Consider the following 23,399-nt stretch of genomic DNA (forward strand, 5'->3'; position numbering starts at 1 on the left):
TCCGTCCGTGCGCCAGGATTGCCCAAGTTGGAGTTCGCCGGCTCCGGCCAGCTATATTAAATCGATCTCCGGGCCCCCCTAAAGGTTACATTTTATCTAGCCGTATCTGTCGGCCCGAATTCGATTTTTCCCCTTCCACGCGCTCGTTTGCCAACGGAGATCGAACTCCGCGGGAAAAACGTAGGAATTGAAAATGCACAATCCGAGTTATAACGCTAAGCCAAAGTAGCCTAAACATCGACGGGCTATTTAGCGATAATAATAGTAACACGCCATTTACCGCGGCCGGAGTTTGTATGCAATATGCATCGGGGGATTAACAGGAATATGGACACGCAGAATTGAAGATAAATACGCAGTTACGGTGGAAACGCAAGGCACAGCTTACGCTGCTATAACCTAGATAATTTGCATGCTCATCGCGAATTATAAATTCAACGGAACTGCGATAGTTACAATGGATTACGTAACGCAACCGAACGGTGTTCGCGGTACATAACAACGTGTTATAATTCTTTCCACTTTCGAATATTTTATAAGAAGTCTGGTACAAAATCGGTAGTCGACGAGACGGTTCCCTTTAAGAGTTCGTTTCTCGAGAAATGCAAGGCAGGCGATCCACGCTGTAATTCGAGACAGTTTCTAACGAAGTGGAGGAATAAAAAGGACCCCGGAGTTCGCGACTGTTCTCGCCGGGAACCCGCGAAACCGGATAGCGGGCCGAGAGTCACCGTCACGGCCGCGATACTCCGGCGCAATTACACCGCGGCCAGCGTATAAATAAATGAGCGCAAAGCTGGCCAGGTGTCGGGGCTGGCTAACGAGGAGCAACACGAGAAGGCGGCAGGCTTCCGCGAGAGGAACGGGCTGCCGGCGGTGACCGGGGCAACGGGCGGACCCGTTGCCTAGCCGTTAAGCTCCACGAAGAGGTAATTAAACCGAATGTTAATTGCGTAATCGCTCGCCTCGGCACGCGAGGTAGCCACGATCGAGCGATCAGCTGTTCGCCAGCGCTCGCGTCTTCCCTTTTCGACTCGCGGGGCCATCCGCGTTACACGGAAACCACCGACAGAATCGTGCCCCAACGATAACTAACCGTACAGCCAACGAAACTTCTGCGGTCAGAAATCAAATAAAATGGATCTTTATTCCTAGTTCGGGGATCGTCAGAGTTTACGTATGGCGGAGGGAACCATCGTTGAGTGGAAATAAATTCCATTTAATGGGGAAATGTTTCCATTTGTCAGGAGTAACGTAATCCTGTATTAACGTAACATGCTTCGTACAGCTAATTAGTTTTCTCATTATAAATAAAACATTCAGAGTTCAACGATTCTATTATAATTGTACTGTGGACCGGTGAGAAGTTGGCTAGCGAGGTGCAGGTGTTTGATTGGTGTCTAGATCCTGGTGTTTGCAGAATCTATCTTTATTAATACAGAAAATTGAAAATGCAACTTAACACGTGTATAAGCATATCAAATTACTGTAGAAGATCGAGAAAGAGTTTGAGAAACACTAAAGATACGAAACTAAAGCTTCCCACCAGGACTATTCCACTCGTGACTATTTCGATTACAGGGGGTTGAGCCAGAAAGAATCTCGTACCCTGGGGGCGCGTACACCCTCTCGCGACGTTTCGTGGTCGGTTGTGCCCTGGAAGCATTAAAGCCCCGACGTCATCGTCGATTCTAGCGAAGACAACAAAGAGAGAAAAACGGTAGTGGAAGCCTGGATACAAGGTGGAAATAAAAGGATCGAGGAAGAGGGTGGCGGGCGTGTGTGTGGGGTGGGCGGAATGGAGAAAGGGGCACGGAGAGAGAGCACATATAACATCCGAGCTCGAGGAGGTGGCTGTACGTCGGGTAGCGAAGGTAGACGAGGTGCACACGGGAAAAGAAGGGAAGAGAAGAGAAGAGGCCGGGAGCTATGCGTGCTCCGCCCCGCCCACGCTTTCAGAGACCCAGGACTCAACTTGTCCACCTTCTTCTCGGCGTACAGCCACCCACAAGAGTGCCTGATGCACCGTGCCACCCTGGTTACAGATTCCTCCTCGAGTCCCACTGTTGAGAGGCTCTCCGCGATCGGTGCCTTCGTTTCTCCCCCTCGAATTCCTTCGCTTTCGCTGCAGCATGCCTTCCTACCAAGGCAAACAAATTTATTATATTTTACGAAGCTTGGGTTACGTCATATTCTATTTAAAAGACGAGGATACTGTTGCAATCATCGACTACAGAAGGTCGTTAAAATAGAAGTACAGTTGAGGTCATCTTCTTGTCAATTATCTACCCCTAACTGCTTAAATGGCACCTTAACTCCAAGTACGACTGCAAGGACCTTTTCAAATCAGTAATTTCCAAAGATTGCACACACGTGTTCCAATACTACGTATACACTAATTTAGGGGAAGTGAGATTTAAAGTTTCCGCGTCTTCGAGTCGAGTGGCTAGGATCGCGGGAAGGGTATCTGGCATAAACGATGCTGGAAGTTACGGAACAACCGACTACGAGCTGACGTACGGTAAATGGGACGTAGGAAATATGTAACGTTTCGTTTAGATTGGAAACGCGTGGGTGGCGGAGGAAAAAAGGCTCGACGTTATCGTCTGTTCCGTTCGTAGCTACCAAACGCTCTAACAGCGAAGAATCGATTTAACTCCGCGTTACGTACGATTCTTCTCGAATCTCTTCAGCTGGTCCATGGTTTTCTCTTCCAAAAGTTTTCGAACGAAACGATGAAGGTACGATAAACTTTTCCGAGCGAACCTCGGAGCGCGAGTCCACTTGTGCCCCTCAAAGGGCTGCCGCGAGATCAAAGCAGCCCTCTTAATCTTTATTCTCCAACTCCGTGGCCGGCTTCCTGGGCAGCTTAAGCCCCGAACAACCGGCAATTTGAACGGTTACCGCAATCGTAAAGACAACTACCGGCGGGAACGACACGCTGCAACCGATCGGACCGCGCGAGCGGAATCGCAGAAAAGCGTGCACGCGTTTTATTCGTACTCCGGTGGGCCGCTACGAGCCTGCAATCAACGATGCACCCCCGAGGAAGAAGCAATTCCCCGGGATTTCCATCGCGTTCCTGTCTCGTAGGTGGCTTGTGCAGGTCCCTTTTGGCGTGGACCGTACTCCGGCAAGGTCCCAGGGCCGCGGGCGCCATCTCCTGGAACGCTTATCCCGGTGGATCCGTGCAAGCCGTGTCCCTCTCTAGTCCGCATTACCATAGCTCTCTCCCGAACGTCTCTCGGAGCTGGCCATTATTCTAATAATTCCTCCGCGGTGCTCTTCTTTTACCTTTTGCGGGGGCTATTTAGATTAATCTCGCCGGTTTCCACTCCGCTGCCGTACGCAGACTGTCCCGTTACCAAACGCCCCCGGCCAGACGCGATTTCGTTTTAGGCGAGGAAGCTCCGATAAACCCCGGGATGCTCGAGAAGAGGTTCCTCGGACGTTGTTACTTGTCAAGCGGCCCGCCAGACTCTTTCCCTTGCTCCCTTTGTCTCTGCTCGTGGCTTCGTACGAAATTAGAGGCGGCCCACCCCCCCGGGCGGTGGCCGCTGGACAGGTGGCGAACCTCCGCTCACTCTCGTTTCGATTAAATTCGTCGCTGGAGGATCGACAATTGACATCCGATTCTCTAGGAACTCGTAAACTCCTTCAAAAATGATTTTAATTGTCCTGTGCAACTAAAAATAATTTTTTCGGAACGATTCGAAATTTTTTAATTTCGACGAAATACTTGTCCAACTACTGAATTTTTTTCTCGAGACTGCCTAGGATTTCGAGGGTATGTCTATTCACCAAAAATAATTGTAATTGACCCCTCTAGCTAAAAATAATTTTTTTGGAACGATTGGAAATTTTTTAATTTCGACGAAAAACTTGCGTATCTACTGAATTTTTTTTCTTGAAACTGCGTAGGATTTCGAGGGTATGTCTATTCACCAAAAATGATTGCAATTGACCCCTCTAGTTAAAAATAATTTTTTTGGAACGATTGGAAATTTTTTAATTTCGACGAAAAACTTGTCCATCTACTGAATTTTTTTCTTGAAACTGCGTAGGATTTCGAGGGTATGTCTATTCACCAAAAATGATTGTAATTGACCCCTCTAGCTAAAAATAATTTTTTTGGAACGATTGGAAATTTTTTAATTTCGACGAAATACTTGTCCATCTACTGAATTTTTTTCTCGAGACTGCCTAGGATTTCGAGGGTATGTCTACTCACCAAAAATAATTGTAATTGACCCCTCTAGCTAAAAATAATTTTTTTGGAACGATTGGAAATTTTTTAATTTCGACGAAATACTTGTCCATCTACTGAATTTTTTTCTCGAAACTGCGTAAGATTTCGAGGGTATGTTTATTCACCAAAAATGATTGTAATTGACCCCTCTAGCAAAAAATAATTTTTTTAGTATGATTTGAAATTTTTTAATTTCGACGAAATACTTGTCCATTTACTGAATTTTTTTCTCGATACTACGTAGGATTTCGAGGGTATGTCTATCCACCAAAAATGATTGTAATTGACCCCTCTAGCTGAAAATAATTTTTTTGGAACGATTGGAAATTTTTTAATTTCGACGAAAAACTTGTCCAACTACTGAATTTTTTTCTCGAGACTGCCTAGGATTTCGAGGGTATGTCTATTCACCAAAAATAATTGTAATTGACCCCTCTAGCTAAAAATAATTTTTTTGGAACGATTGGAAATTTTTTAATTTCGACGAAATACTTGTCCATCTACTGAATTTTTTTCTCGAAACTGCGTAAGATTTTGAGGGTATGTTTATTCACCAAAAATGATTGTAATTGACCCCACTAGCTAAAAATAGTTTTTTTGGAACGATTGGAAATTTTTTAATTTCGACGAAATACTTGTCCATCTACTGAATTTTTTTCTCGAAACTGCGTAGGATTTCGAGGATATGTTTATTCACAAAAAATAATTGTAATTGACCCCTCTAGCTAAAAATAATTTTTTTGGAACGATTGGAAATTTTTTAATTTCGACGAAATACTTGTCCATCTACTGAATTTTTTTTCTTGAAACTGCCTAGGATTTCGAGGGTATGTCTATTCACCAAAAATGATTGTAATTGACCACCCTAGCTAAAAATAATTTTTTTGGAACGATTGGAAATTTTTTAATTTCGACGAAAAACTTGTCCATTTACTGAATTTTTTTCTCGAGACTGCCTAGGATTTCGAGGGTATGTTTATTCACCAAAAATAATTGTAATTGACCCCTCTAGCTAAAAATAATTTTTTTGGAACGATTGGAAATTTTTTAATTTCGACGAAAAACTTGTCCATTTACTGAATTTTTTTCTCGAGACTGCCTAGGATTTCGAGGGTATGTTTATTCACCAAAAATAATTGTAATTGACCCCTCTAGCTAAAAATAATTTTTTTGGAACGATTGGAAATTTTTTAATTTCGACGAAAAACTTGTCCATTTACTGAATTTTTTTCTCGAGACTGCCTAGGATTTCGAGGGTATGTTTATTCACCAAAAATAATTGTAATTGACCCCTCTAGCTAAAAATAATTTTTTTGGAACGATTGGAAATTTTTTAATTTCGACGAAATACTTGTCCATCTACTGAATTTTTTTTCTCGAAACTGCGTAAGATTTCGAGGGTATGTCTATTCACCAAAAATGATTGTAATTGACCCCTCCAGCTAAAAATCATTTTTTTGGAACTATTGGAAATTTTTTAATTTCGACGAAATACTTATCCAACTACTGAATTTTTTTCTCGAGACTGCCTAGGATTTCGAGGGTATGTCTACTCACCAAAAATAATTGTAATTGACCCCTCAAGTTAAAAATAATTTTTTTGGAACGATTGGAAATGTTTTAATTTCGATGAAATACTTGTCCATCTACTGAATTTTTTTCTCGAAACTGCGTAGGATTTCGGGGGTATGTCTATTCACAAAAAATGATTGTAATTGACCCCCCTAGCTAAAAGTAATTTTTTCAGAACAATTTAGTATTTTTTTTTTTTTTTTTTCTAAAAATTTTAGCACCTCGAATTTTTTTCTCGAAAGTGCGTAGATCATGTAATGGTAATTATATTGACATTTATTTTAATATTAATCCCTTTTAATACTTTGGTCCAGGATAAGACAGTCTCCTATTTTAACCAATTTTCTCTCGACTGATTTAGAATAATATTTAATCAAGTCTCTGTCTTTACAATTTATGGATAATAATCGTGCAGTGGTCCAACGTGGCGGTAGCTGCCAGAAAATAAGGGGCTCGAAGCCTCGCGTTCGTGGCCACAAAAGCACAGGGCGAACAAACACCGAAACGTTAAGCGTACCCGTGGGGTAGCGACGGTGGGAGTGTTTGGAAACACTGTTAAAACACAGAACTCGAAACGAGCAGCCAGGGTCGAGCATTGTCCGCGGCCTTTTCTGCGGCTGAATGGACCCCGGGACGCGAGGCGAAGACCGAAAAGAACCGCGGCGAGAACCTTTTGTCTTTTAATCGTCGCGCCCCTGCCCAAGGGGATGCCGCGCCGACGAGGGTAGCCCCCGAAGTCGCCTGACAAATGGCTACCGGGACTCTCCCGTCCTCCCCTCCGCCGCGATTCAACTCGATTTTCAATGCTGGGTTTTATTCGTTTCGAGAAATCGACCGCCGACCCTCGGACCTGCGATGAATTATGCCCTTCTGGGCCCTCTCGTGCCTTCCCGGAGGGCGTCGATTCAACGTTCCCTAAACTTTCTTGAAAGAAATTACTCTTAAATTGTTATTTTGGTTAAAACGAAACTTTGCTTCAGACAACTGGAAACTACCATACCCATCGTTTGTTGACAGACTAAAATTCAAGACTCCTATCTAGATTTATTTTCTTTGACATCTGGTCTTGAGAATTAATTGTTTTAGCTCCTTATGTTTGGGTGACGTGGCAGTCAATGTGTTAGATAAAACTTTGAAACTACCCCGATAATAGTGTAACGAGACAGTGTGACAGATTGCGTGCCCCTTGAGACCTTCTTTTTCTATCGAAGACACGCGTGTCATTCGGGTGGAGATTTTTATAAGACTCCAATTCTACTGTCTGCGATAGTAACTCGAAAGCACCTAGTAGAAGTTGGTGGCGGTATCTCAAGGGTTTTCTCGATGAATTAAAGGGTAGTCGTGCCTCCCGTTTCTGAAAGACGTACGCCGATCAGCTTTTGGAATTCGTGTCCGACGCCGCGGGTGGCCTCCGCGATCCTAATAATTACCACGCTTGGGAACGAGGTCTTTATCGTGGGACTCTCTGCATCTTCCTCTCGTCGCTGCACTCCTTCGAAACTTCATCCATTTTCGATCGCGACACCCTTATCGTACAATGCAATTTTTCACCAAGCTAACAATCATCGTCGATTTCTAGTATCCACGAATACTAAATGAACCTTTGACTATCGAGAACAGTTCCTAAAACTCGTAATTCGTAATATTTCATTTATACCTCCGCTACGGTGCAAGAATGCCTTTCCAAAGAGGATTCATAAATGTTTTAGCATCGAAGGAAACGGGCATCTCGGTCGAAACTTTATCCGCGACAATTCTCCAGCGAACTTTTATTCCCCTGGTGTTTCTTCCGCGACTCCGTCGTCGATGGTTTACAAAAAAAGAAACGGGGCTCGAGGAACTCTAAACAAGAATTCTCGTGTGGCGTTCACGCGTCGCGGCTGTATACGGAATCGACTCGTCGCTTCGTAAATAAAACTGTCCGCGAGCGAGCGTTTCTCTTCCGTCTTCGCGGCGTGTATAGCGCCGCTTCCGTTTAACTATAACGCTTTATGTAGGACGCGTCAACGATTTGGATCCCTACTTTATAGCCACGAATTTTTGCGTGCAACACTTTTAAATACAGAGAGTCTCGATTTCATTCTTTTCTGACCATTTCCATATAATATAACTCAGTTGAACATCAAATACTGACTTAGAATTAGAAGCATACGAATGAATTGTTTTTACGTAACAGTTAGAAGAACGAAGAAATTCTCGTTACAACTGAATTAGTGGCGTTTTTCACAGGAAATCTATGCTCTGAAACAGAGACTTTTGGAAACAATTTTTTAATGTTTATTCATAATGAAACTTGGTGCACCTATTCTCGATAATATTCTCTATATCTCCAGAGGTACTTAAAAAATAAATATGGCTGGTTTTGGGCCCGTCAGGGTGATATATTAATCCTTTGCACTCCGAGAGTATTTATTAATATGAACGATTAGCAATACCAAATTAAATCATGTGATGTGATTTCTAAAAATAAAAAAACATTCTTCTTTCCATAAACATGTATATGAATACCTATAACTTAAATTTTATTTATATATTTTCTAAATTCAGTTTGTGTCGTCATAAATGAAACTTCAATCGAGCTATGGTACGTATTATGTTTGTCGCCGTAGCGTCGCCAGTGGAGTGCAAAGGGTTAAGATTGTAGAAAATGGTGGAAAGATGTGTGTAAAAATCGTATCGAGGCCGATCGGGCAAGAATCCTCTTTGTTTACGTTATCGTCGCGGTCTCGCAGCCCTTTCGCATCTATTTCTGGTGTCATCGGTACACAAACCCACGGTCACGGCGAACGATCGGCCGGGAGGGGCTCGAGAAAACAAATTACGAGCGATTCTTGACGGGAGACTCGATCCGAGACGCGCCCTCGAAAGTGGATATTTCCGAGAGGCTGAACGCGCCGGACCCGAGCACGCTCCCTTCAGCGGGATGTCTCGAGGACTCTATTTCCGTGTCATTGATATTACAATGCACGGAGAGCCACGGCCCAGGGGAACACGAGCCGAGAACACGAATTATAATGACACTCGAACGGCCGACTCCTCCGAAGCAAACACATGTTCGCCAGCTTCCTCGAGGCGCTGACGAATCACCGGATCCAGAATCTCTCGTCAAAATGCTCCTGGAAGCTGACAAAAATTCGTGAACTCTTCCGCGAGAAGAGTAACGTAGTATTTTTTTAGATTCGATGCCCCAGAGATCTGCTTGGCGTTAATTACAATCGATGAAGAATGGCGATGACCACGGTCTGGTGTCAGGAATTGTCACGTGTCACGTGTTAGGCGACTCGAACGCAGACAGGTTCAATGGTCCAGAGGCTGGTTTACAGTCCGGTGACTCGTAATCCTTGCGCTGAGATGTTTCGAGGACTCTCCGGGGCCCCGGTGGCCGGCGAGAATGTTTACATTTGTCTCTGGTGGCGAGCGCGCGCGGTCTCGGTTGCACCGTGGACACAAAGAACGTTTTATAGTCTGGGGTCCCCCCCCGATGGACGCAGAAATTCCACCCTCGTCACGGCGTGTCGCGGCCGGCGACAAAACACCACAAAGCCAGCCTTGTTAATTACAGCCGGCGTAACCGGCTCCATCTGCATCCGCCGGGGCCGTTTTCCGAATCGCGCAAAAAGTCCCATCATTGAAACGCGACCATCGCGATCCTATCGTTACCTCGTAACGACGGTTGCGGGAATCCGGAGACCCTCCCTCCGAGCGCCGCGAAACCGTTTGCAGATTTATCAATCCTCTGCGTTAGACGCGATTTACCGGAAGCCGTTTCATGAAAATGGTCCTGCGTGGCGGAGACTTTTAGAAATTGGACAGATTAAACGTTCCGTTTAAAAAAAAGGAACAATTAAGGTTTTCTCCGTCTCAGAAAATCTAATAGAAGAGAGTTTATAGGATTCACAATACAAAATCGGGAATGTAGACCAACAAAATCTTAGTTCCTTTGTTATTCTCGAGGGCGATCTTCAAGTCGAAATATGGCACAGATAAAATTCGTATACAGGGTGTTCAACTACCCCTGGAAAAAATTTTAATGAGGGATTCTGGAGGCCAAAATAAGAATACCAATTTGTTGATGGAGGCTTTGTTAAATTCAAAAATTTCAAATCGTTCTGGAAAAATTATTTCCGGCTGCGGGGGTCAATTACAATCATTTCTGGTCCCTAAAAAAAATCTCCTATTAAAATTTTTCACAGAGGTGGCCGAACACCCTGTATAAAATCGAACGCACGTCTGGAAAAGGGAAGAATCGTGGATGTTCGTAAACTCGCGATCGATTTTGTTTATCCGGCGATTTTTTGCGCGGAGGAACGATCCAGGAAGCGCGGAGGCGCCGGGGCATCATCGATCGTCGATCGACGAACCCACCGTCTCGGTGGCGAGCGTTTTATTCCGGGACGGCGATCGTCGGCGCGGCTTGTTTATACTGGGTGGGACAGAAATACAAGAGTGTCGTTGGGACGCGAAACATCTGTCGCGTCGGACCCGCAGACGCGTCAACTATTTTCGCTCCGCGGCGCGCGATTACGCGGCTGACAGCCGGCGACAACCGCTTTCTCGCTCGATTTTCTCATAGGTAACCAAGTTGACAGCGTCCAGAGACACTTCCTTGAAGCCGCCGCCGTCGTTCCCGACCACCCATGTCTGTTGCCGTTCCGGAATTCCGCGTTGAAAGGGTGCACCCTGTTGCATTTTCGACGAAATTCGAGACTAATTGATCGTGTTGCCGACGATTCGATGGGTTTTTGCGATAAGACGCGCTCAACTGAACGAGTTGGAAAGTTTCGTTTGATTGATGCGCCCCTGGCTACCTCCGCCATCCGAACCTCCGTTATCCAGTACGCGGTCAAACGTTTCGAGGTACGCGATTCTTTTCCTATTTGACAACTCCCGGTGCAAAGCTTTCAAAGACGATCGTTTCGAATAATAACGGATGGCGTAAACGTATTATCCGTGGCATTTGCGAGCGTCAGGAACTCCTTCGAAGGCTTTTCATTAATTCATAACAAATTCCCTGGCACGCCCCCGCTGTCGTCACGACACACCTGTTGGGAACCACTACTATAGTATGTAATGTCGTGTCTAGAGTCGCGTAGCGAACAGATACCAAGAAATATCGTACCCCTGGATGTGAAACCGCACGTGTTGCGACGATTAGAAAATAGTTCGATATTTACTCTCTACCCCTATTTACTCTCCATCGCCCCGTGTTCTAGACGCGTATCCTGAACATCGACGGAGAGCAAAATTTTATTCGAACGATAGAACCGTTTCATTCGTTACCGAATACAAATTTTGCTAGAAGCATGGTTGGGGACGCTACGCCCTGGCGATAAATTACACTGGTTGCCCCGATCATTGCAAGCATCCTCGAGTCCGATTTCCCGCAATGATCGAGCTTCTACTATACTCGCAATTATCTACGACGGGGACCGTTCCTTCTGGGTTAAACACACAATTCAGCTCCGGTAACTCCACCTTGCCCTGTCGAGAAACACTCGAGCAACCCCGAAGAGATAATTCGAGGACCGGATCGAGGAACGATTGAAACAGTGTATCGTTCAATTTACATACATTCGCGTGGTCGTTCCATCCACCCAGCCCCGAGTTCGGAGGCCAAGTTGGACGCAATTTCTCTCCGGGGTCCGGCGCAAAAAGCAACCCGAAATTAACTCCCTCCTTCGTTTTCGCTGTCCCGGCCCTTCCACGGAAAGCAAAACCCAGAATTAAATCCTGTTGCGCGACACGATCGGGGCGACAGCTGGCCCCGGTGCGCAGACGTAATATTATATTTTCGAGACCGAGGAACGTGACCGGGGGTGGCGTTTCGATTTATTAAAAGACCGGTGTGTCGCGTGATCGCGATCCTCGACGGACGAATCCACGGCGGTTTCGTCGTCCCCGCGGTCGATCGCCGGAACCTGTCGTTAGGCAAAGTGTCGCCTGGCGGGCTTGCGTGCAGGAATGCGACGCGAACCGGCCATTACGCGACGCGGTGTCACCCGGAGCAGGGCAATTTCGTCGGAAGTCGAGGATCGCGGCCCCGTCAGACCGCAAAAACGCCCGGGACCCGCATTCTTGCTATTTGGACGATTCCGTGAGCATTCCGAGACCACACTCTCGAAGCTGCGTTAATCAAACGCGCGTACGAAAGACTCGGTTGCTTCAAAAAATTCAATTTCCACGTTGGATTCGTATTTGGGAAGCTGCAAGAAATACGACCTTCGTTAACGTTCGCTGGTCATGAACGTTATCGAGGGAGGTATACAGGGTGATCGGCCACCCCTGGGAAAAATTATAATAAGGGATTTTGGAGGCCAAAATAAGTCGAAAATCAAGAATACCAATTTATTGATGGAGGCTTCGTTGGAAAGTTATTAATAAATAAATTCAAAAATTTCAAATCGTTCTGGAAAAATTATTTTCGGTTGCGGGGGTCAATTACAATCATTTTTGGTGAATACACATACCCCCGAAATCCTATCCACTTTCGAGAAAAAAATTCAGGTAGGTGCTGAAATTTTTTGGCGACAAAAAAATATTTCAAATAATTCTAAAAAAATTATTTTCGGTTGCGGGGGTCAATTACAATCATTTTTGGTCATTACACATACCCCCGAAATCCTACGCATTTTCAAGAAAAAAATTCGAGTAGATACTGAAATTTTTAGACGTAATTAAAAAATTTCAAATCGTACTAAAAAAATTATAGTTAGTTACCGGGGTCAATTACAATCATTTTTGGTGAATAGACATACCCCCGAAATCCTACCCACTTTCGAGAAAAAAATTCTTTGCCGAAAATCTAATGTGAAGCCAAAAATGCTTCCCTGAAATTACATGCGAATCTTTAAAATGTCATAACTTTTGAACGGATTGGACGATTTTAATGTTTAGAAAAGCAAACTACGCGTATTTTGATGGAGAATATGTACAAATCGCAAAAATATTCGAAAAGTTGGTCCTTGACCCCGCAAAATGAGAAAAACCCTATAAAAATGGTCCAATTTTCAAACAGCCATAACTCCTGCGATTGTAAATATATTTCAGTGAAACTTTTTTCTGAAGTATAACTCATGGGTACCTACAGAAAAGTATTAGACAACTTTTCTGTAGAACGTCAAACAAACTTATTAAAAATGAAAAACAAATTTTTAAGAAAAATCGACAGGCAGTAGGTGTCTAAATTTTTCAACAAAAACAAAAATTTCAAATCGTTCTGAAAAAATTATTTTCGGTTGCAATGGTCAGTTACAATCCTTTTTGGTCATTATACATACCCCCGAAATCCTACCTACTTTCTAGAAAAAAATTCGAGAAAGTGTGAATTTTTTCGACGGAAAAAAAAAAATTTTTAATCGTTCTGGAAAAATTATTTTCGGTTGCAGGGGTCAATTATAATCATTTTTGGTGAATAGACATATCCTCGAAATCCTACCCACTTTCAAGAAAAAAATTCGTAAAGGTGTGAAATTTTATGACGGGAAAAAAAATTTCAAATCGTTTTCGAAAAATTATTTTCGGTTGCGGGGGTTAATTACAATCATTTTTGGTCATTACACATACCCCCGAAATCCTACCTACTTTCTAGAAAAAAATTCGAGAAGGTGTGAATTTTTTCGACGGAAAAAAAAAATTTTTAATCGTTTTGGAAAAATTATTTTCGGTTGCAGGGGTCAATTACAATCATTTTTGGTCATTACACATACCCCCGAAATCCTGCGCATTTTCGAGAAAAAAATTCAATACTGATGAAACTTTAGACGTTAATAACTTTTTAACGAATTTTATTTTGGCCTCTAGAATCTCCCTTTAAAATTTTTCTCAGGGGTGCCCGAACATCCTGTATACTACTAGTTTGTCTTGCTTATGCAGTTGCAGGAATTGGTGGATGATAACTTTGGGAACAATATCGAGGAAAATCGTGTTGTTAAGCTTGATATCTTTGTGAAACCTGTTTCGAAATGTAGAACAACGCGATGGTTAACGTAGAGTCGCAAAAGAATTCGAAATATGCGTATTAATATGGAGTTTTTAATTGCATATAATATGTTGCACGAGTTGGAATAGGTTTCGATTGAGTCAGAGAGATTTTGCGTGAAAACGGACCTTTAGTGTCAATCATCTTTGGCCGTTTTTCTTCCCGCTTTCTTGCAGCTGTTCGTGTCTCCCAGGAGAGCACGTCCCCGATCGCAGCTAAATTATTTTGTTCCACTTTTCGTCGACGCTGGGAACGATCGTTTACCGCGATCGCGATCGCCACGGTTTTGTCCACTTCAAGGTCTCCGCCTCCGCAAATGCCACCGCGGCAAGAAAAATTCCAATCGCTGGGAGACCTCGAGCTTTTTAAGGACGCGTTCCGATCGCCACCGGGAGTCGATGACTTCTATTTTAAATCGGTATTTCATTTCATTTCACAAAGCCTTTTAGTAACTATCTACTTTTATAAAAGTCATCTTCGAATCGTCCGCTCGTCCCCTTCGAAATCACGCAACATTTGTCCGAGTCATTTTTCTCCGCGCATAGAAAATAATATTGACACAAATCAAGGTGGCAGTTTCAAGAATCTCTCTGTATATCGAGCAATGACTCGACCAGTCATCGCAAAGGAGGCACAACGATCGCCAGTGTACTGCGCGAACGAGAAGAAATCCTTAATCCTTCTAAATATACATCGAAATAAACCAAGAATCTCGTTAAAATTATCCCAGGATAATTTTGCTCGAACATTGCCCAACGTTTAATGAGAAAATGTTACGGAAACCCCGATGGTCTTCCTTTTTTGCACTTCGAAAATTCCCTTTCGCGGGCCGACAGAGGCGATGGATACTCTAATTGTTTCGCCATTCGCGGCAACGAAAGAATCGGAAAGGCCGCCGACACGCCCCTGCAAACGAAGCGGTTAATCCAGCCAGATGGTCCGAGTAAAAAGGTAAACAACGAAAAAATACGGTAGCGAGAGAAAATTCGACGAGGCTCCTCCAATCGAATCGATATCGAACCGCGGACGCATATGTTCCTCTGAAAATTAGACGTTCGACGGAAACAAACGACAATATATCGTTTAATGGTACGAGACCGTGGTATAATAGAAATCAACGATATCGTGTCACGGACGAGTGCCATTTTTCCCCCCGTTTCGTGACATCTTCATCCGGGGGACGTCTTGGTTTCCGCCACGACAATGGTCCTGGGGCGTTTCCTTCGCGCTGTTCTCCTTTCTACCCTCGCACGACGCCGATCGGGGACATGCACGCGAGATCGGACTATGGCGAATTCACTCCACGACGATGGTATGGTGTACCTAGGTCCTGGTGCTCGGAAACATCTGTTACTCGTGGCCCGCAGGGGTCGGGGAACAAAAGGGGTGCTCGATAACGTAGGATAAATCGGGATTCGTTCAAAGAATATTTCGCTTGATAATTATTTCCAACGTAATACAATGGTCTTCGAACACTCAATGTGCGACCAGAATTGGACATTTTCCTACATAAATCGAATCGAAGAGTTCGTCGACACCCTCATTTTATTTTCCAAAATTGAAAAGGAAGCATCGCGGCATATTTAATTTCGTTGAAGCTTTTCGGGTGTCGCGTCGAGAAGCAACGCTCCGGTACCGCCGGAAGCCTCTGTGCCCCGACTGCTCGGGGCCCAGTGCCCCGTAACGAAGGCAGAAAGAAGACGAGGACGAAGGCAGATGAGAACAAGAAACCCTGAGAGAGCGAGCCGACGTCGGGGGAGGCGGAACGAGAATAAGAACGAGGAATCCAATCGATACAAATTGGGAATGCGATGACGGTGCGCGTTTTCGTCGATGGATCCGCCACCCCGTGCCCCGTTCCCCGTCCCGGGAAAATAACGAAAGCCGCAATTATCGGCTCGTTTTGCCGATTTGCGGGCCCCGGGGTCATTAGCAGCGCGCGCTGGTCCGGGCCCCGGCTGGCCCTACGGAAACAATGGCACCCAGGGTGTCAGAAATAATACAAATAACAGGTCCGGCGAAAGTACTGTTTAGCCCGTAATTTCCTTTCGCGGCGAACACGTCGGAAGGCGGGGCGCGGTCACACCTTCGAGCCTCTTCTTCCCCCGCGTTCTCCAACCCTCCTCCTTTTCTTGCGCCGTTCATTTTTCTGCCCGGAGACCGGAGGCTTCTTTGACGATTTTCTACGATCCGACGGGGACCGACACAGTCATCCCCGTTGCATTGTTTTTGCGAGGAAACTCCGGTGTCATCGTCGACGCCCCATCGTCGGTGGGAAAAAGGGAAAAAAGTTCGAACGAGTTCGACGCGTCGCCCCCACGGAGCAAAAAATCGACCGATGCGATAATTAGAAACAAACGATTCATCGTGTCGATGGGTGTGCTCGAGTGTGTGTTCCATTCGACGGAAAATGGCACCGTTTCAGTTGGCCGCCAAAACCAGTAGCAATCACTGTACTCGAATCTCGCGCGAAATCGACGCGTTGGCAGATCGCGATTTACGATAACGGCGCAGCGCTGCTGGCGCCGCGACAGGTAATAAGCTCTCAGTCACCGAACGAGCGTCGAGCGACACCGAGCGTGTAAACAGTCTTGTTTTGATTACTTCCTACGACTTTGGAACTGGGATCTTCGTGCAGCCATCTCGACACGATTTAAAGTACGTGAAAGTGGACCTGTCGCAATGACCAGCATCGACGGTGAATTTCATCGAACGCGGAAATACCAGCTGAGGTATGTTTCTATCATAATATGGATCAAATATTGTTAGAATTTAACCCAGTGAAGTGAGATTTAGAAAGGGGAATACAAAAATTTGTAATTTTGTGCTCCACCAGAGTAGTCCTCGAGTTTCTTGGTTTTCTCGATTATCACGATTGTCATTCGGTGTAAAAATGGCACCTTCCCCGCAAAATAAAAAAGTTTACTCCGGGATCTGAAAAGATCTTCTCCGTATTTTAAAGCGAGCAGAAGTTAGGGTGGTTAAAATAATTTATTTCACGACCCAATCGACGCCGCCATTAGTGGTATCGAAATGGCGTCATTAGTCGGGGTCCAGAGAAGTGTCCACGCGAGACGGGCCATTTTTTTGCAAGTGTCTCCCTGACGCGTTGCGATCGTCGAACGAAAACGGCCCCCAGAGAGAGAGAAAACTGTCGGTTCGCCTCGGTCCTGGCTTCCAAGATCCAGGTAAAGACGCCAAGCTGGGACACAATACGCCTCTCGGCGGGCAAGTTATTATTACCGGCTCGCCATTGTCCGGCTGTCAACAATTAGTTTAGATGATGCTTCAACATCCTGTCGAACAATGCCACCTGAGCTGCGTGCCTCGCCCCGGGGCTTCGTGGAAAATGGCACCGTTCCGGGAACGCGATCTCCCCTTTACGAGCTTCGAACAGATTCGCGCAACTTTCGCGTGTTAACGTCCTTTCGCTAAATATTTGCGTTTCTCTTTCGGTTTTCTATCGAGTACCATCGCCTCCTCGAAACGCTTTCTCGCGTTGACAAAATGTCACACTCGAAACAGACAATAAACAGAGAAGCATCGAAGGTTTAGCTTTTAATTAAAAAAGCAATTATTATCACGGTTAAAGGTAACGGAATTCTCCATAGAAGAGGAACGATTCACGTTTTCGGTAACTCTGAATCAAAAATAAATATTGAATAAAGCGTAAAAGGTGTTTACGAGCATCCTACGTAAACACGAGAGCCTAGAGACCCGGGGTCCATCGATCCGTAATACCGGAACGGGAACTGTACTCGCAATGGACGGGCGACGAGCTCAAAAATCAAACTCCGCGCCCCTAAATCCGTCCCCGATATCTCTGCCCTCGAAGCACGTCGAACTCCATCATCCTCAAGATTTTCCTTTGTACCCGCGTCGCATGAAATTCCAGAGACACGTTGCTCACCGACCGTGAAAATATGATATTCTTTAACGGAGGTACGTTGCGATGGAGGGGGCGGTTAGAGAAAAGGAAGGACCCAGTTTTCAGTCTCCCCCCATTGTCGTGAACGGTCCTCCAGGTAACGTCATATTCAATGGCCGGCCAATCACAATATTTTTGACGAGTTATGCCGCGGCATAATGGGCCCCGGGCCAAAGGGGAAGTTTTTCCAGCATAAAGGTCCCAACACACGCGGCCTCCGCCGGCGATCCGTGGCCCCGCAGGACGCCACAATGGACCAAGAGCGGTCCTTGAGCCTTTAAAAGCACAAAGACACGCGCGTCCCTCTCCACCCCTCGTCGCCGCGTCTTCCCCCAACGACGCATCCTGCTTATCCCGTGAGCACCCGCCCGTCCCTCGGGATATAGACGCCGTGGAGCGTGCGTAACGCGCTCACCGGCCCGTGAGTTATGAGGGAAACGCGCGCAATATTAATATTTTGTATCATCCTTGCCCGTACCCGTCGTCCTTCGTGCCAGGATGCAACCGTCGGGGAACCCTCGTCTGCTTTACCGTCTTTTGTCGTGCACCCCGGCCTCTATCCTCTGCGAAATCCTACGCGATCGTCCTTCACACAGTCTGGGCTTTCCTGGATCGTCGGAACGAGCTCGAGATTTTTTTGCACGAAACGGTTGTAACTAAATTCGATGCAAATTTAAAATAGGAGCTTTGTAGAAAGTTGTCTCAAGTGTAATTTGTATCTTTGTGTGTTTTTTATAGTTCTTGGAAATTAAACACCGTCGATTCTATTCGAGACTAGATTCTACTCGAGCTTCTTCTTCAACCCTAGTTGCTCACCTTTGCAACAAATGTTCAAAATGTGATCCTTGCATCTGCGTTCAGACTTGGAGACGTTTTATTATTTGTCCAGGTATTGTTCGAATTTCATGGAAGTTTATGTATGTTTATATGTTTTATGTGTAAACTCTAGTCCTGAAATGAGTCTCACGTGTTAAGAGACAACCTTTATAGAAATTTCACCATAAAGCGACTGCAACGTTTTTCGTATCGTAACGTTCTCAACCCCTCGAATAAATTCCCAAGACCAAGATCGCGTCGCGAAGGGGTGGTCCGCGGACCCCGGGGTCCAAGTGCCCGGAAATCTTAAGCCTGGGAGAAGACGTTCCTTTGGCGAACCGCGAGTCAAACCGGCGGGGTTAGGCGCGTATCACGGGACGCCCTTTATCCGCTTTCAGGGTTGCCGCGATGATGTTGCAAATTTAATCATCTGCATACTTGCCGATTACACGGAACGCCGATCACAGAGGTCGCCCCGCGGGGGTTGCTCCGTCCGAACTCCGTTTACGTTTCAGGCCACATACTTTGTGCGTCCGTAGACGCGCCACCCTCATCCCCTTTCGAAAACCCCTGCGCCGGAAGCGCATCGCGATTCGAGCTTTTCCATCGTGGCTTTGTTCGGGGCCCCGCCGCCGGGCCCTTCGATCCCACGATACGACACCCCCCTGCTTGAAAATCGAAATAAATTTTCGACAGAGTTTCATAGTTGATCGCTTCTATATCGAAACGATGATATTTCTGTAATTCGTCGAGGGGTTGATTCGCCACGATCCGCGGAGCGAATGGTTAATCGGAGATTAAAGGGACCCGCGACGAATAGGAACGACAGGTTTACAGATACAATATTATTCCGCGTTAACGGAGGGATCACGACACAAGGGGTGGAGGACGAAAGAAAAGCAGGGAAGGTCGGTGTCGCGACACCGGGGAGCAACAAGTGGTAGATGCGAAAGAGAGATCGACGGATGTCAAGTCGTGGGGAAATAAAAAAGTCACCCTCATCCCCCGAGGGGGGCGGCGAGGGTAATAAAGGCTTGCGACAACAAGCGACAAGAGGGGTTGCCGTGACTGGAACGAGAGGAATCGGAGGGTAAACCAGAAAGAAACCAAGAGGCTTAAACGCTCCTCAGCGACACAATAGAATTTTATCGGGGTGCTTTCACCTTTTTTTTCCTCTCTTACCACCCTCTCTCGACGTGGAATTTGGATATCCGCCGCCTGTCGTAATTTCCTTAACCGCTAGCGATCCCCTTCTTCCTCGAGGATACTTTTGAAAATATCCTACAGTGCCAACGAACACGCTTGGCAATTATAATACGAGGTATTTATTGTACGAGGAGAATCACATACGGATTTACCACTATGATACTAGAGAAATTAATTCTCAAGTTAAGACATTGAGGGAAATATCACAATGTTACTTTTGTTAAGAATAGTGGCCCACGGAATATTTTTCCCAGTTCTAAAATAGTTCTATCCAACCCTGCGGACCGACGAGTAGTAGATTTCCACCCTCCTCCTCTCGAAACGAGAAAAAATTCCAAACGCGCCCTCTCGGATTGTCTCCGATCGAGCTTCTCGAAATTCTGTTTCGCCAACTTTCGTTCCGCGTCCAGGGGTGGATCGCGGGGCCAGAGACGAAAAAATAAAGAAAAAAAGAAAAAAATGGAAAAGGAACCACCGCCGCCCTATCGGCGGAGATCGGCATTTAATTAATTCTAGATCGGATGCTTTGATCGGAATATCGCGAGCTCACCCCGACGGAAAACAAATCCGCGCCCAATAGCCGGCTGCTTAGCATTACGTAAAAACCAATTACGTGGGAATGCCTCTGTTGATTGGTAACAGAGATGGCCCGCGGGGCTCGCGGCTGCGTAATCGGGGATCGAGAATGCCCCGGGTTTGTTGTTCCAACGAAATGTATCCGATGTCAAAAGTGGCGGGGCGGGTGGTCGGTGGGTCGAGGGTTGGAGACGGACGGCACGTGTCACTTTGAAGAACGTCCGTGGGGAGGAGGACAGCGCATACCGGAGCCAGACATTTTCCACCAAATCTCGTTAAGTTTTCATTTGCCAAATGCAGATGCCAGCCCCGGACTCTCTGACTGACTCCTGACCATTCGGACGATTGCAATACCGACGGCAATTTTCGAGCCCTTTTTTCGTTACCCCCGCCATTATCGATCCCCCTCTATTGTAGTTTCATCGTCGAAGCTAGGAATTATTCCAAGAAGAACGCTTCACCTTAACCCCTTAACGTTCATGCCCGAGTCTGACTGCTTCGAAAAACGATACTTGTTCAATCTAATGGTTTAAGGGATGATAATATTTGTTTTCTTTTAAATTATACGTCGGATACAACATTGTAAGTAACAAAAATCCAATAAAGAAAACTGATCATTCTTTGGTTAACTCGAAAAATATGAACGTTAAGGGGTTGACGCCGATTAAACCTACTGTGGCAAAATTAAATACTCCAATGAATGAACTCTCTAAAAGTGCTTGAAATAGCGACCGAAATTAGCCCGGAATACAGTGGATTCACGATGCAAAATATCCACGCGATTCGTTAAAAAGCCCCTGACAGCGATTAAATAAATAACTTGACGGAGGTATCTATTACGATCGGAATTTAACGAATGTTGTAGCCGCGGATCATCCCAGAAATTACATCATCCGGCACGAAATTTCGCAAGATTGGTCGTGGCGCGATATTTCTCTCCACCTCCCGTTCCTCCTTGGGTCCGTAGTCGACGATATTCGGGGCCTTATTCTCGTGTAATCCTCGCCGGCCGAGAACCACCGTAATTCATATTGTCGTTATACGTGCACGCGGATCCCCGACTTGATTACCAATAACGCCGGAATGGATACATACGTAGAGCGGCCAGGGTCTCTCATGGCGCTAAAAAAAGCCCGAAAAGAAAGAGGGTTGCCGGAGGTAGCGATGGGAAAGAATACGAGAAATACTAATTCCAGGTTTGAACTGACCGCTTGGGTTCGTTGGGGATTCCTTTGACCGAGTTGGACTTCTGTTTTACAGCGAGCTTTTACGTTTGCACAAACAACCGTGAACTACTTTCGAATTAACACTAGGTTCACGGACACTCGTGCATATTTTTATTAGAATTCGCTACGTTGACAGTTGCATTAAAATGCAGTTTTTTCTTTTAATTAGAGTACACATCCATATCATTACATCAATTCAATTCAACATAAATTGCTAAATAATATTTATGAGTTCTGTAACGTTAAGTTTAGAATCTGAATGCGTCGAGTTGACGTGTATCGTAAATCTAGTGTTAATGTTTGAACATGTTTGTTGAATCTTCTTTCGTTTGAAGTCTGATAGGGCTTTGCTTCGTCGAAGATCGGTTTGACCGAGTTGGTCGCCTCGAATCTTCGAATTTCGGGCGAGGGGACGCCACTGCCACTCCTTGCGGTTTCGAGGAGCGAACGAAATTGAGAACCGCTGGACGAAAACCGCAGACCGCGGGCCAATATAATGAGATTTAAATTACTGTGGGACTGTGACACAGTGTCCTTTTTACGAATTGTTACCTCCGCGACTCCCCCGCCCGGTAACCAATTAGGGATGGAAATTTGATTCGAAGCCCCGTCCCGAAATAATCGATTACCGTCCGTCTTAGCTTTTATGCGCGCGAGAGACCAGCATCGACGGTAGAACGATTACAAAAGTGCAATTTAAAAATTGTATCGACTGGTTTCTACCCCCGAAGGTATTATCTTAGGACCTGCGATAGGAGAAGACGGTTCGAAAAAAGGAACAAATAAACGAACGAGCTCTTTCAGGGCGAAATAAAGTATTCAACCGAGATTCGATCGTTACCCGATTCCCATCGGCCCATGCAGAGTAGAATATTAAACGTCTATTCGAGCATTACCGTCGATTCTCACCCAGGTGAAATAGAGTGTAATCCTTCACCGCTGCTGCAACCCCATTTTCAGAATCTAAAATCGATTCCTGATATCGAAACGCGATCCAGGCCACCGAGCATTCACCTGTCACTGTCCGGACAAGATCTTCGATCGGATTACTTGGTCCTCTCGATCGCGAAAAGAAAGCAAACGAAATTTAAATAAGCGTGAAAGAAGTACGTCGAGGATAGCAAAATAGGAACGTCAAATGTAAATGTTATTATACATTTCGATATAAAAAACGAGGGGGTTGAACGAAGCGTCGTGGAAGCGCGTTTCTCTGGTTTTCCTCGACGATGAGATTTTTTTTCAAGTCGTGCAGCGCGATCACGTTTTACGAGACAGCCGGTGTATTCGAAATCACGTTCCATTGTCCATCTTTGATCATCAATAACGCCGTTAACCCCGCGTCTAGACGCGTGGCGAAGCGGCGCATTAAGGGACAATTTGTCAGGTAGCTGATCACGGTTCGAACCGACGAAACTAAACGAAAGAAAGGAAGAAAGAACGCGGGAATGACACGGCTCGCGGCAGCTGCCTGCGCGCGTTATGTTGTTCCAGCCAGGTAACCGGTCGGCCATTTTTCCGGTCAGGCTTTTTGTCAATCAATTAAACCGCATTCGCCGCAATTTACAACGCAACGCTACGCGTGGATTCCTCGATATTTCGCTATCAACCTTCTTTTTTTTACAAACTTCTTTGCCCCCCCCCCTCTCTTCAATATCGAGAAACATCGAGTTTTTCGATTCGTTTCTGTCAAACTTCCCAAATAACGACGTTAAAGGCGTAATTCAATATTCGTTAAAGTAAACGGTAATTTTCGTCGAACGTGCCACGGAGTTTAGCATTCGAAAGGAGCGGTGAAAAATTTGCAATTTTTAGTAGCGGATAAATATCACGTTGGACTTCCTCCAGCGA

The sequence above is a fragment of the Colletes latitarsis genome, chromosome 1, assembly GCF_051014445.1.
Source record: "Colletes latitarsis isolate SP2378_abdomen chromosome 1, iyColLati1, whole genome shotgun sequence".
In the NCBI taxonomy this organism is placed as follows: Eukaryota; Metazoa; Arthropoda; class Insecta; order Hymenoptera; family Colletidae; genus Colletes; species Colletes latitarsis.